This window comes from Falco cherrug, chromosome 12 (assembly GCF_023634085.1).
Source record: "Falco cherrug isolate bFalChe1 chromosome 12, bFalChe1.pri, whole genome shotgun sequence".
NCBI classification, from domain to species: domain Eukaryota; kingdom Metazoa; phylum Chordata; class Aves; order Falconiformes; family Falconidae; genus Falco; species Falco cherrug.
The window spans coordinates 7,952,730-7,966,460 of NC_073708.1; positions in this window are offsets into that span (position 1 = coordinate 7,952,730).

Here is a 13,731-nt window from a genome sequence, read left to right on the forward strand (position 1 = left end):
AGCAGAGTTCTGCATCTGCTGGGTCAAAAAAGAGATGTCCCAACTGTAAATAGGAAAGATTGGGTAGAAATAATTTATTTTCCCATTTGTCTAAATTTCATCAGTGTCTTGTGGTTCAAAAGGCATTGCCCAGCCTTGCTGTAGGTTGAAAAGTGAGGGAGGAAACTACACTTGTGTCACCTGAAATTTTCTCCATCATCTTCAAATGGGAAACACTGGGTTAATTGCTCACAGCAGCTTTGTCCCAAGTTTGCCCTTTGTGCTGGTGACTGTAGCAGTCTCTAGCCCTCCCTGGCCCATGGGCCATGATAAGCAGTAAGAAATGTTCCGGATGTTGCAACAGCCCTGCCTTTCTGTGGTGGCTGAGGACACAGTCATCCCTGGACAAAAGGATCTGGGGGCGCTGAGCCATGGCAAAGTCTGTATTGCAGATGTGTTGCAAAATCTTGGGAGTCGGGGAGGAGATGGGTCAGTCGAAATCCTGAGCAGTCCCCAGCAGCATCTCTGAGGTGCCACCGTGACCCCAGAGGTGTTGCAGTAGGCAGGCTCGTCCCTTGCGTTGTGTTCCCTGAGTAAATTGGTGCACAGCTCTTGCCCTGCTGCTGTCTCCCACCTCTTCTCTCCTCCTAGGATTCCCCTCCTGAAGCTGCCTCAACCTGCTGTGGCACCTTCTGTCAAACGCTTCACACGTTTGTCACCAAAATGTTTTGGCAGCAGCAGCATCTCTAGGTTTTGACATAATCCCGACAGGAGACTTTCTCAATTATTACTAATGGAACATTATGCTCCTCTTTGGGAACTCCTGCATGAATAAAAAGGGTCATTAATGACATCTGCGCAGAGCCCGGAAATTATTAGTCAATGCTGATACAGTTTTATTTTATTTTTTTAATTTTTACATATATATTTTCTTAAGCTCCTGGTAATTTCCCACCTTGCCTCCCACCCCCTTCTCCAAAGCCTTCCGTGCAAGCTGGAGCTGAGCTGGATTATTGTCAATGTTCTTGATTTTGTGCAGGTAAATGCCGTTCCCCTCCCACCCTTCCTTCCCTTTTATTCCCTCTTGGCTTCTTTAAAGATCATAGCTCTCACTTCAGTCCCAAGAGATCCCATTGCACCTTTCTCTGGGCTTGATTTTATTGCCAGTCAAGCTCAAATACTTCATGGACTTGGAGAAATCAATATTGCCCTGGTCCTACCAAGGCAGTGCTGGAGGGGGAGCAGTAGGACCGTCTCCTGCTGCCTGTGGCCGTCAAGGTAGCCTGTCCTCGCTGCCGTGCAGGATGCTGGTGACACACAAGAGATGCTGGGAGAGGGACTGGAGGTGTCCCCAAGTACCACATAGCATCATGCAACAGGGAAGCTCAACCTGGACCATTCCAGAGGAATTTCTAAACAGCAAACTATTGTGGTTTTTCCACTCTTCTGCCAGGTATTCAGTTCCTTCTGCTCAACGCCCCTAAAAATGGCCCAAAGCAGGCTTCCCCCCACCCAAAAGCAGTTTGAGAAACAAGAACTTTGCAGGACAAAAGGCCCCTGTGATAGGGCCCTACAGAGATGTGACAAAAACGGGGTCTCTGCCCTGAACCACGTCAAATGGGTCTGCAAGTCATGACCACTGAGGAGGTGACTGGGGCAAGGCTGTGCACGGTGGGTTGGAGGCTGCATCTGTCCCATGTCAGTAACAACGTGTGGCCTGGCCGATGGCAGTGTCAGCAGCATGGCCAGCTGGACAAACCCCTGAGGTCATTCCTTTTGCTCCATTGCCGTGCCAGCACGCGTGGTTTGGAGGCATGTAGTTTGGGGTTTTTTCCAAAGAGGGAAAGGAGAGGTCTGGGTTGATGGTCAGGCTTTTGGAGGGATCTCTTGTGGCCTGTGGAACAGGAGGAAGGCTGACATCTTCATTAGCTCAAAGCTTGTTTTGATTTTCTGGGTCGGTATCAGTGAAGTAAGCTGCCGAAAAGTTGAAGATGGTGTTGCTCCACACCCAGCGGGAAGGATCTCTGCTTCCTGCGCCCTCTGTGAAAGGCTCGTCTCCACGGTGTCTCCAGTGCTACTAGGTGTGAGACTCTTCTCCAAGCCATAGTCCGCAACCAGAGGAGACGCGGCTGCTGTGGGGCTTGGCTTGCTCAGCAAGGCAAGGGGCACCACCTGGGGCGAGGGGTTTGGCCTGGGTGGGAGATGTGACTGTTCTCCCACGGGACGCCCAAGGTCTGGACTCTCGCAGAGTTGCTGCGTGTCCCTGGGGAGGGTCAAGCAGGGATCGCCGGCCACGATTCCAACCTGGAACTTGGGGTAAAAGGTCGATGCAGTAACTCTAAAAAGAAAACTACTAAACGAGAAATAGACTCCTTTAAAAAAAAGTCCCTTGGAGAAAAGATATTTCAACCCCTTTTTGATTTATGACCTACTATAGGATATTGAGACATTATTTACAATCGATATATGCTCCTGCAAGGCTCCCGCTGGAGCCATAGACCCTGCCTGTTAGAGTGGAGACTGGTCAGCCTGCTCCACTGGAAGTGCCAGCCATGTCCTGCTGGAACAGGCTATAAAGCCGGACGCAGCTGTATATCTTTCAGAAAATGGACCTGGTTACACATGTCTTTGGGCAGCTGACACAGGGATATAGTTTAGGGCTAAGACAGCAGTTCAGTAGCAGAAATCAGCATTCCTCAGCCTTGCCAATAATGAAATCTCTTGCGCAACATAGAGAGCTCCATGGCCTTAAAGGTGCAAAATGGAGTTGTTCAGTTGACTTACAATGGAATTGGGCCAATTTTGAAGCAAGCACTGGATTTTATTCTGGGATTTTATCTTTAAAGGGGGATTTGCAAACACTTTAAGGGGAGGGCGGGGGGGGGGGAGAAATTCATTCAGTGTAAAATTGCGCCCTGGCCGAATTCCAGTTTGGGTAATTACATTCTCTTTCTGTAGTGGCTGCAGGACAAAGGGCCATTCATCACGCTCCAAAGTGCTGCAAAGGGCTCCCGTGTTCCACCGGAGAAGTGCCTGCATTCGAATCCAAGCAAGAAAGTTTTCTCCCCGTGGCTCGAGGCCACTCCAGAGAGTAATGGAGCTTGGCGCTGCTTTGGGATCCTTTTGGGTGAGATATAGGGGCAAGCACGTTGTCATGCGCCGCTCAGTCTCCGGCAAATCTGGGTAAGTAGGGCGCTCAGCAAAATAGAATCTTTCGAGCCTCCTGTGGCTCGCCTTTCACCCTGAGGACACGCTTGGCTTTGCAGAGTGCCACCGGAGCTCAGCTCCGGGGGATCTGACTGGAGCAGAGGAGTTGGATTTCCTCTCCGCAACCCTGCCATTTTGGAAATGCCTATAGACAAAAGCCTGGGACACATCCAGCCGAGGGGGACTCTAGGACTTGGGGTGCATTCAGAAGTGATGCTGGGGAGCCTGGAAGGATGCGGGTGCTCTGCCTTCCTCCTCCCAGGTCTCCATACAGCCAGAGAAGAAATATTTAGAACCCTTCCTCCAGCCATATATCGGGCCACAGTTTTCAGCCGAAGTAATTCAGCAGCAATGCAACAGAGCATTGCTTCCTTACCTTCCCGGCAGCTGCCTTTGTAGTCGCTCTCTGTGGAGGCCAAGGGAGGCCCGGCCGAGGCTGCCCCGGTGCTCAGGTAGAGGCCACGCAAGGAGTCTGCAGCAGCAACAGCAGTTACGTGGGGTGAGGGAGCACGCCTGCCTGCCACCCACCAGCTGACCTGCCAGGGAGCATCCTTGGCCTATGTGTCTTGAGAGTGTCCCTTTAAAGCAATTTGTAGACTGTTATCCTGTATCATTAACCTAATTAGTGTAATTGCCGCCATTTATGTAATGAGTATAAATACTGGAGGAATCCCATAATTAGAAGATGTAATTAGGTAATTAATAGATGACATGGTAACAAAAATCCAGGGGAAACTTTGCAAGGTGGACGCTGTGTGTGTGTTTGTGCATGTGGCTATTCAGACACACTGGTCCTGCCGGGGTCTCTGGCAGATGTGCTCCGTGCTTGGCTTCAGCCTGGAGCCCCTCTATATTACACTGGCGATGTTAATGGACCTTCAGGTGACAGGAGAAGGCTCTCTTAGATCTCTGCAGATCTTACAGAGTGGCTCTGGAGAGCCAGGATTTGCTTAAGGGGAAGAGTGGTGCTGTGACCATTGCCTGGCCACATGGACACTCTGCTTTCAGATCCTGGGAGAAGCAAGGCGCGTTTCACAGAGGTCTGAGACTTTCCCCAGCCCTCAGCTGGAAGGTGGCTTCAACTCATATTTGCCCCGTGGTGCCTCTCTGCTACAACCAGCACTGGGATAGCATGAAGGCCAGCTCCTGCACATCTAATCCGCCTGACCGGAGGGATGTAAAGGAGCCCCAGGTTTGTGTTTGGCTGCATGATAAAGTCCCATTTTAGTTCTCTTGTGGGTTTGGCTTGGAAAAGTGACTGGAGTTGGAAATTGTGTTTGTGCTGTGGAAAGCTGATAAGGTTCCTACTGTGCCCAATAAGTGTTTTTTTCAGAGGTTCATGAGTTGTGTCTAGCTTTCTCATCGTTGAAATGTCAGCTTTTTCCTGCTGCTCTTTGTTTCTTGCTCCTCAAAGCCTGTTCACAGTTCTGGAGAACTTACATGTCCAGATGATTCTGAAGAAAATAAGTCACAGTTAAGGAAAGTTATTTTTTTCTTGGGTTTCTTTTTCTGTTTTGTTTGTTTTGTCTTGATTTTGGTTTTGAGGATCATCTGGATTCGTGGTTGGCACCTGCCAGGAGGAGTCACTACCGCCAGCTTTGTGGCAGGAGGAGAAATCTCTCCTTCGCACTCACCCACAAACCTCTCCAATGTTGCGAAGCGGTGGCTGGCTGAAGGGACCATCAGGGCAGGATTTGCACAAGTTTTTCCCCTTCAGATCTGAACATATAAGGAAGAAGCTCACTTGTCAATGTCAGTGGGACCAGCCAGGCCAGCTCTGACCCATGTGACAAAAGACATCACTTAGCCACCAGATTCCAGCCCCTTAAACCAAGGCTCCTATCCAGCTCTTCAAAAAATGAAAAGGCTTTGCACCTTCCCAACAAAACAGCTTTCTTCACCATCCCGTGAGGCATTACAGTGTGGCTGAAACCCTCTGTCTCCCTTCTGGCCGGCCCTGCAAGGGGCCGTCTCCTACAGTCATCCTCCCAGGAACTGCAGATAGACCCTGTGGAGAAGCCAGTTCCCTTCGACCCTCCTACCATTGCCTCCTAGAAAGACTCAGTGATCTTCAATTGACCCACCTCCAAGGACCCAAGGATGAGGTCCTCCTCTGGGATTGCTCTTGCTGGGACATTTTGGTGCTGCTGGTGGCATTTTGATAGCAAGCTCTGGTGCTAGCCCTGAAGGTGTGAGTGATGTAGCAACATCGTAATGGCAAGTTGGAGACCTGGGGCTGCTGGTCTGGGGAACATATCTCTGGGAAGACCAGTGTGATGCTGAGCGCTGCTTGGATCCTGCTGTGTGCTAGAGGAAGAAAATTGACTTGAAGGTCTTTTGTGGACTTAGCGGGGCTAAGAGGGGGCATAAGCCATGAGTAGCTTGGCTGTAGGATGTCTCCTCTGTAGAGGGTCCCCGGCTCTCTGCATACCACATTGACTAATCTATGTTAGTTTATTTTACAGTAGCCATAGACCTGGTGTCTTACTCTTGGCCTCTTTACCTCCCTTTTGGAGTATGCCCTCGCCAAAAGCTGAGCTACTTTGTGCTCCTTGGAGGAGCACTGCAGCCAGCAAGCGGTGACCCCAAGACCTGCAGCACTGAAAGCGGTGGCGTGTAGGTAAGGTCAGAGGGAAGCTTGTGCTTGTGTTGGGTGGTCAAAGGCTCCTGAGTCCCCAGGACCAGCAGCTAGAGGGAGATATGACCTCACGCTGAGGGCCAGCCTGGTCTATGCCGTGGATTCCTGTTGTAATACCAAAGAAAATCTAGTTTTCCTTCTAGTGTTTAGGGTCCATGTAATGAATAGCCATAATACAGACTTCGTTACATAGCATAAGTAATTCTCGAGATTAAAGACTTTTAAAATGGATCCCGCTGGAATTTCTGCCAAAGTATTTCTTAGTCCCTGTTTACATGGGGAGTTTTATCAGGTGTATCACGATCAGTATACACAGGTCCAGTTACACCAGGAAGGCACTGTCTAGACATTTTAATTCCAGTATAAAAAGAGCCTTTTTTCCCTTTAGCTTAAATTTCCTTGCAAATGTCCTTCACAAAATCAGGGCCTGCTTCATCAGTGTAAGAGCCTCCTTGTATGCAGCATTATGCTTAGGTCTGTTTGAATTCCCACCCTAGACAGCATCAAAGCCCACTCTGACCTGAGGCCAGGGGCTTTTGCTCCTGTCCTGGCCCTGGCTCATGGCTGTGGAGGTGTATGGATATTTGGCAGCCGCTGAGCTGGAGGCAGCAATTTGTGGTCATGCAGGGCACTTTCACAGCCCTACAGCTTAACCTTGCTCTGCCCCCTGGTTCCTTGTCCCATGATCCCCATCCTCCCACCCCAAGTGGATGTGTCCCACAGGGCACCGTTCGGTGAAGTCTTCCCCAGATGAACCTCCTGTTTCATCTGGAAAGCTGGTTTGGGGATTTGCCCACTCAGACCCAAATGTGCAAGAGCTAATTTGTGTTTTGGCTCTTTTTCCATGTAGTGAGCTCTGAGTCCCAAACAATCCCAGCCTTGAAACTAGTTTTGAGCTTTGCAGACTCTGGAGACCAGCCCACTGGTGCTGCAGAGCTGAGTGGAGGTGCTACATCTCCTACCCTGCAGTCACAGAGGGTGGCTCCAGGATGCTGGCTCTCTGAGTGATGGCCTGTGAGGAGTTATCTGCCTCCATCTGCTCTGGACCACTGCACAGGTGAGGATTGTTGCCATTTCTACATGTGCCTTCTTTGCCTTTGCCCTCACCAGGCACCAAGCATCGATTTATTCTTGGGGCTATGTCCAAACTACCCTCACACAGATCACCATGAGTGTGGAGCAGCTGTACTTTGTCACTTGCTCTCCTTTTCTAATGAAAGCCCTTTTTGCTGTGTTCCTGTCCCCCCTTCAAGGTCTAACTCTGCCTGAGTCCTGCCAAGTTTCATTCTGTTCCTGTATTTCTTGATTTCCAGATGTGTCTTCCTTTGCTGATCTCTCCCCCACCTCATCTTTTTTCCTTTGTAGTCCTGACGCTAAGCGTGAACACCCTTTTTGTATCAAACGTAGTTCCAGGCTCAAAGCCTTGCTTGAATGGTTGTCCCACCTGTGTTTCACGCTCTAATTAAAAAAAAATTTGAAATTTCCTCCCTGTTCAAGTCCTTAAGCTCCTCAGTCATGTTCAGCATGTTAATAGAATTGTAGTTCTGGCCTTGCTTTGTGCATCTTCTCTAGCAGACTTGATTTATCCACCCAGGATCAATCTGAAGTTGTCTTCCAGGAATGGCCAGCTGTTTGCCAAAGCTGGGGCTAAACCGGCACCAGGGGAAAGCCCCAGGAGCGGGTACGGGCCAGGGTGTAAGAAGCCTGTTGGGAGCAGTTGTATGGAGGAGGAAGAGGGAGCAAAGCTTTAGCTGGGAGCAGTTAATTATGTTCCTCTATAAGATTTGTCCTGGTTCAAAGCAAAATGGATCTGAGGAAGTTGCGTGGCTTGTGTTAGGTGAGAGGATCCCAGTGTTGTCTTTTTTTTTTTTTTTTCCCTCCTAACTATCTCTGTCTACAGATTTATTGGAAGTCAGGTTGCCAGGAGAGCGTTACCAAATAATTATCCTGTGCTACCTTACGATAACCTTTGCAAGAAAGTGTTTAGATAGAGAACCCGCATGAACTAGTCATTAATATCTTATAGGTCAGAGTTACAGATGTTGCATTGTGATGAAATATGTATTTCTTCCTATTTCTTAGGAAAATGGGCTTGTGAGACAGAGTAAGATTTATGATGATCTTAATTAGTTATTTCCTAGCTTTCAAAATGTTTGGGTTTGAGAGATGATATGATAGATAATTAACTTGTTGTCACACAGTGACTTTTAAAATGAAATGTTTGTTCTCAAAATATTATTTATCTCAATATGCATCATATGCATACCATAGTACATACACACATGTATATATAGATAAACACATGCATACACATCGCTGCAGCGTTCCCCCCACGAGCCACCGGAGTAGGGAGCATGGGGTAATGCTCCCGCATCGGGCATCACCCCAGGTCCCACGTCGGGTTGAGCAGAGGGTGCAGCCATCACAGCCCTGCTGAGGGGATTGCTGCCACACAGCTCCTGCTCCTGCTGTGCTTGTCCTTACTCCCCTGTTGGAAAGGTGACCCGCAGAGGGTAAAGGGACTGGCCTTCTGCGCTGCCCTTTCCTGTGTGGGTTTACGGACTAAGGCGAAGGCCAGAGAGCTTTCCACTTATTTGGGTTTTTGTTCATCACCAGATGCGAGATGCCTGCATCAGCTCTGGGTGCAGTGGGACCAGCCTTGCTCTTGTTCCAGCAGTGGGACAGTCAGGAGAGATGTATTTGTGACACTTTGTTCTTTGCTTTACCCTAAAACCAGGAGGGGACAGCAGCTTAGCTCCTCCAAGGTCCTGCGCTAACCGTTTTTGGGAAGTCCTCCAGACCAGTAAGCTCCAGGGACACACGCCAGTAACACGGCGCTGCTAGGAGGTGGGGTGTGTGACATTTTATGCTGAACTAGTAAACTCTAAATGAAGGGAATTGTATCCCTCATCGCTACATCCCTCAAGGACAGAGAAGGGGTTGGAGAGAACAGGGAAGGCAGAGGGCAGGTTTGCATTGAACCCAAAGGATGTTGGATGTGGTCCCTGAAGCCGTGGCTGCCACAACGCCTCGTCGCTGCAGGGAGCAGAGCTGCTGCAGAAGGAAAGAGGTCACCTGGAAGTTAATTTATTTTTTTTTTCTTCCCCTTTCTTTTGCATTTTTCATCAAAGCTTTATAAATAACAGACAAAACCCCTGGGGGAAACCTCCCAACCAGCCGCCTGTTGCAAATACTCCAGGAAACGGGAGGCGCAGGGGGGGAAGAGGGAAGGAAGGCTAAATTTGGTGGCTTTTATTTTTAACAAGGGCTATTTCAATCTGTTTTAAACCCATGTAAAAAAAAAATAATTTAGAGCCATGAGAAACTTTTGCCAGCGCTGTAGGAGACTGTTGAGCTGAGCACTCGCTCCGGCTGGCGCAGCACAGACGCTGTGTCTGCGCCAGCCCCTGCTCCAGGAGATGATGGCTCAGACACTGCCAAGGCCATCGGAGGGACGGGGAGCTCAGGGACAGAGATGAAGCAATGTTTTTCAAGGCCTCGCAAGATTTCTTTAGCAAAACCAAGAGAGGCTCAAAACTTTCCAAAGCAACTGAAGGATGCATCTGCAAGCTTTTCTGCAGGGCTGCTGTACTTGGGTCCCTGGTGCAGCACAGTAAAGTTTAAGTTAATAAACCCAAGCAGCCAAGCAGAAAACAACCCCCTTCTTTTATTTTGCTTTTTAAAAAATTCCATGACGACCCTTTTCCTCCCGACCGGTCCTTGCTAAAGCGTGCCGTTCGCAACACCTGAAGTCAAGGCACATAAAATGACTTGGCAGCATCCCTCTAACGTTCCCTTGGCACTCTTTGCAGAGCAAGGGTGTTAACCTTGGTGTCCTGGCCATGTGCCAGGGTAAGTAATTACATTCGGCCTCTATAAATTAGCCCCGTGATCGCAGCCGGGGAGCTGCAGCGTCATTTCCTCCCGGCTGTGCGGTGGTGTGCGATGCCCGACGTGTTCCATCCAGGCACCTGTTGCGTTGTGGTGCACAGGGTGACATGCAGGATGGGCACTGGGAGCAATGTGGACTTGCTCATGCTAACGCTCCGTTAAATCGCTCTGGGGCTATGGGTGCTGTACAACAGGTCTTGTTCTCCACATGCCTGCTCCTGCATTCAGAAAAGGGGGAGTGGAGAGGGCAGAGCTGGGTTGGATGGGATCAGGCTCCCAGCCCCAACAGGGTGACCTGATAAATTGCCACCAGTCAGCTGAACTTCAGTAACGGGCTCTTAGCTCGCAGCTAAAATTAGCTGAAATAGCATGAAGAGAATTGCTGAAACCTCAACGAAAGTGATTTAAGCTGAAGCACGTGACCTTGCATTTGTCACGGGCTGAAGCACGCACGGGTCTGCTGGCATAGCACAGGTGATGTGCAGCCGCGTGTTGAGCTGTGTAGGCTTGAGCTGTAAGTAACTCGGTAGTTGCAGGAAGGGTTAATTTAAGATTAGGTAGAATGTGTTGGCCAACTGTGCTGTATTTCCCAATGTCGATGCCAAGCCAACCCTGTCTAATCAAGTCTGAGCTGAGATGGAGTGTGCCTAAATGGAGGGGACAGATGATAAAGCAAAGAGGATTGGAAGGTCTAAGCAGGAGGAGGTGTGGTGGCACGTTCCAGACCATCTTGTCATTGTCCCTTTCAAAGGTCAGCTGTTTGGTCTTTAATTTCTGAGACTGAGTGCTAAGGGCTTTGAGATCTCTGTGCCTCCTCTTTGATGAATCTAGCAGCCCCGACGCGTGCCCTTCCCAGGCTGGCAATGCAGGCTGCGGCTCCTGGGGCTGCCCGCAGTGGAGCGGTTCCACCTTTGCATGGCTGTTCTGTGTGTGGGAAAGGATTTCAAGAAACAATTGACCAAATGAAACCTCCGTAATGCTTCTAAATACTCAAACACATTAGACATGCCTGCCCAGCTCAGAGATAAATTAGAGCTATTATCACTAGAGCCCAGACAAACAAATGGAGGGCTCTCTCCAAACAAGCCATTCACTCAAGAGACTGGATTTACAAGAGTCAGAGAAGCAGCATGAGCTGCAGGCACCTGCTTTCTTCTGAAACCTGTTTAAATTGGTCATATTGACTGGTGCAGAAGGAGGGGAGAGAACACAGCTCTGCCCTTTGGGATCTGGGGAGTCACTCCCATGCAGGGACTGTGGTGGTGTGACGTACTAGCTGGCATTTCACTTTCCGTGTCTGCAATCAAAGCTGGAAGTCAGACCGTGATCCATTTTGCTTTTCTCCCACATGATGGTTGGGAGATCGAGGTGCTGGAGCACATCAGGAATGCCAAGGCCCCTTTTCTTTGCCCTATGAATTTTGTTTCTGCTTCCAAGGAGGGATGGGGAGCCGAGTTGGTGGTAAGGGGGCATTGAGAGAGGTCAGTTCAAATCAGTGTCTTGGGCATCAAGGAAACTGCCTGAAAGGGTAAACAGAAGCCAGAGCATGTATTTTGGGCTTGGTTTTGTGTGTCAGCTAAAGGAAGGAAGGAGATGTAGAGACTAAAAGGAGAAAAGAGCTCGTTATTCTGCATCCCTGGCTGCACTGGGCAGTCAGCGCTCCGGTGCAGGGAGGTGGGCGGTACAGCCTGCCACGGTGGTCAGCAGCACCATGCTGGGGCTGAGGGTGACGGAGGCTGGGACTCGGAGCCTGGCTCCGGCGGGGTGTCTGGAGAAAAGCCATGGTCAGCACAGGGTTTTGGTGCTCGGCTGGCCCCAAAGACAGCCTTGGTGTGACTGGGGGGAGGCTGGGCTGTGAGGCTCTGCAGCACCGTGACCCTCACCCGCTTGCCTGGCAGCTCAGGCCGGCATCACCTGCAGAGGCTGTGACAGAGGGTGTTATTCTCCTCGGAGAGATGCTTTTGAATGCAAAAACTTGATCCCGAACCAGAGTATCGCTTTTTGGAAGACATCCAGTCTCCATGCACGACCTCTGACTGGTGATGAATTTGCCATTTCCCTTGGTAACCGGACCTGATGATTAGCTACCCTCACTGTTCAAAATTGTCTTTTATTTCCCATACAAGGTTCCCTCACTCAGTGCTGTCAACTCACACTGTTTATTTTGGGTTTTGCTGCTTACTGTGCCTTTTACCTGTGAGCCTAACGAACATGCCAATCTCAGCTATTTTCACTCTGTGGGTATCTGGGATCGAGTCACGATGAAGATTTTCTTTGACTGCTGAGCAGACAGAGACCTTTCAGTCTTTTGCAGGGTTGAGCACAGGCAAAGCAGAAGCTGTGCTCACTACTGCCTTGAGCATCTCCCAGTGCGTGGGATTTTATTTAAAGTCCCAGCCTCTGGACTCGCATCATTACAAGGACCTTCTGCTTGATTTTTGCAGAAACCTGAAAATGTGATCCAAAAGACAGACAAAAATAATAATAATTTTGGGATTATTTTTTTTTAATGCATTAAGAGTTTTGTGATGTTTTCGTTTATTGTGAGCAGAAGGGGTGTGTTTGTGGCTTCTGGCTTGGTGACTAATTAGCAAAGCTGAGAACTCACCAAGGAGACACCATGGAGCTCAGGGGGTGTCTCCTTGCAAGCATGTGTGGTTCCTGCTGGCAAGGCAGACCTTGACCTGAAATTCCCACAGCTCTTCCACCTGCACTGTACCAGGGTAGGTTTAGCTAATGTGGGTGGCCCGTTTGGCCTCTACAGCTCTGAAGTCCTCATCATCTGCAGATTCTTCTGCTTTGCTGGCCAGGCTGAAGGGCACAAGTGGCCTCACCATCAGTGTCATGCGCGTGGAGAGAGACGGAGTTTGTTTTCTGGCTTCCTTCGAGGGTCAGAGGTCTGCTGCGTTGTGTTGGCCTCCCCCTGCTGAGCTAACGTGCTTCAGTAATCCCACGGCTTGGGCTTTGTTTGTCTTCCATTGTATTTGTCACCCACCCCATGTCTCCTGGCAGCGCTGCTGGATGGAGCACTGTGGTGGCCACCTCTGTGCAGCTGTAGGGGTTCAGGTTGGTGATGGCAGCTCACCCAGGGAAAGCTTGGCAAGTCCTCTGAAAGGGGCAAGTATAAACCAGCAGTGTTTCAAACCGAAACAGCAAGATGCCTTGTTTAAAAATATTGAAATTATGTGTTTTCCCTTCTCTTCATTCCTCCCTGTATTTCTTCCCAGGAAAAAAACTATTTGTCAAGTTGGATCTAGACCAATAGTAACTTTGGTTTTCCACAGGTGGTTTTCTGTTGATTTAAAACTTCAGCAAGCCCTACTAATTGCAGCCTGCCCCTCTTAAGTTTCTCCAGCCCTTGCATTGAAGCTCTACCACATTCACCATTTCCAGGCTTCAGGATTTGGGTACCATTACCTGCTATTTCTGCTTCTAAAAGGACTCTGGAGGCTGGAAGTTTGGCAGCATGCTTCTAACTACTGTGAATATTGCGCATATGTGTTTTCCATTCCATAAAATAATCAAGCTGGTGGTCAGGCCCTGAAATGCTTGCATATTTATTTAAAAAAAAAAAAAAAAAAAAGCTGCAGCAAATAGGTGTTGATGTCTTAGAGGCTGGCAGAAAAAGAGGAAAGGATGTGCATGTACGCATTACACATACAGATTCATGTGACACCCTACAAGGTGAAAGGAAGACCTGTTGGTAGCATATGCATATGGTCATTGTGTTTGCTTCTCAGTCATCATATGAGGTCTAAATGAACGTGTCCATAAAATATTCTATGATGGGCATTTACAGCAGTGGTAACTTGTGTTTTATGAAGTGATCTGAGGAGCAGAGGACATAGGTGGTGTCCATCTAGCATAATCTGATGAACCATGGAGGGGCTGCTTTGCCCCAGTTTTCAGAAAGAGATGCTTGAAGATGCCCAGTTCTGCTCCTACCCTGGTACCCTGGTAAGGGTCAGAACACTGGTGTGGGGGCTCAGCTCCTGGAAGAATTATCTTGCTTATTT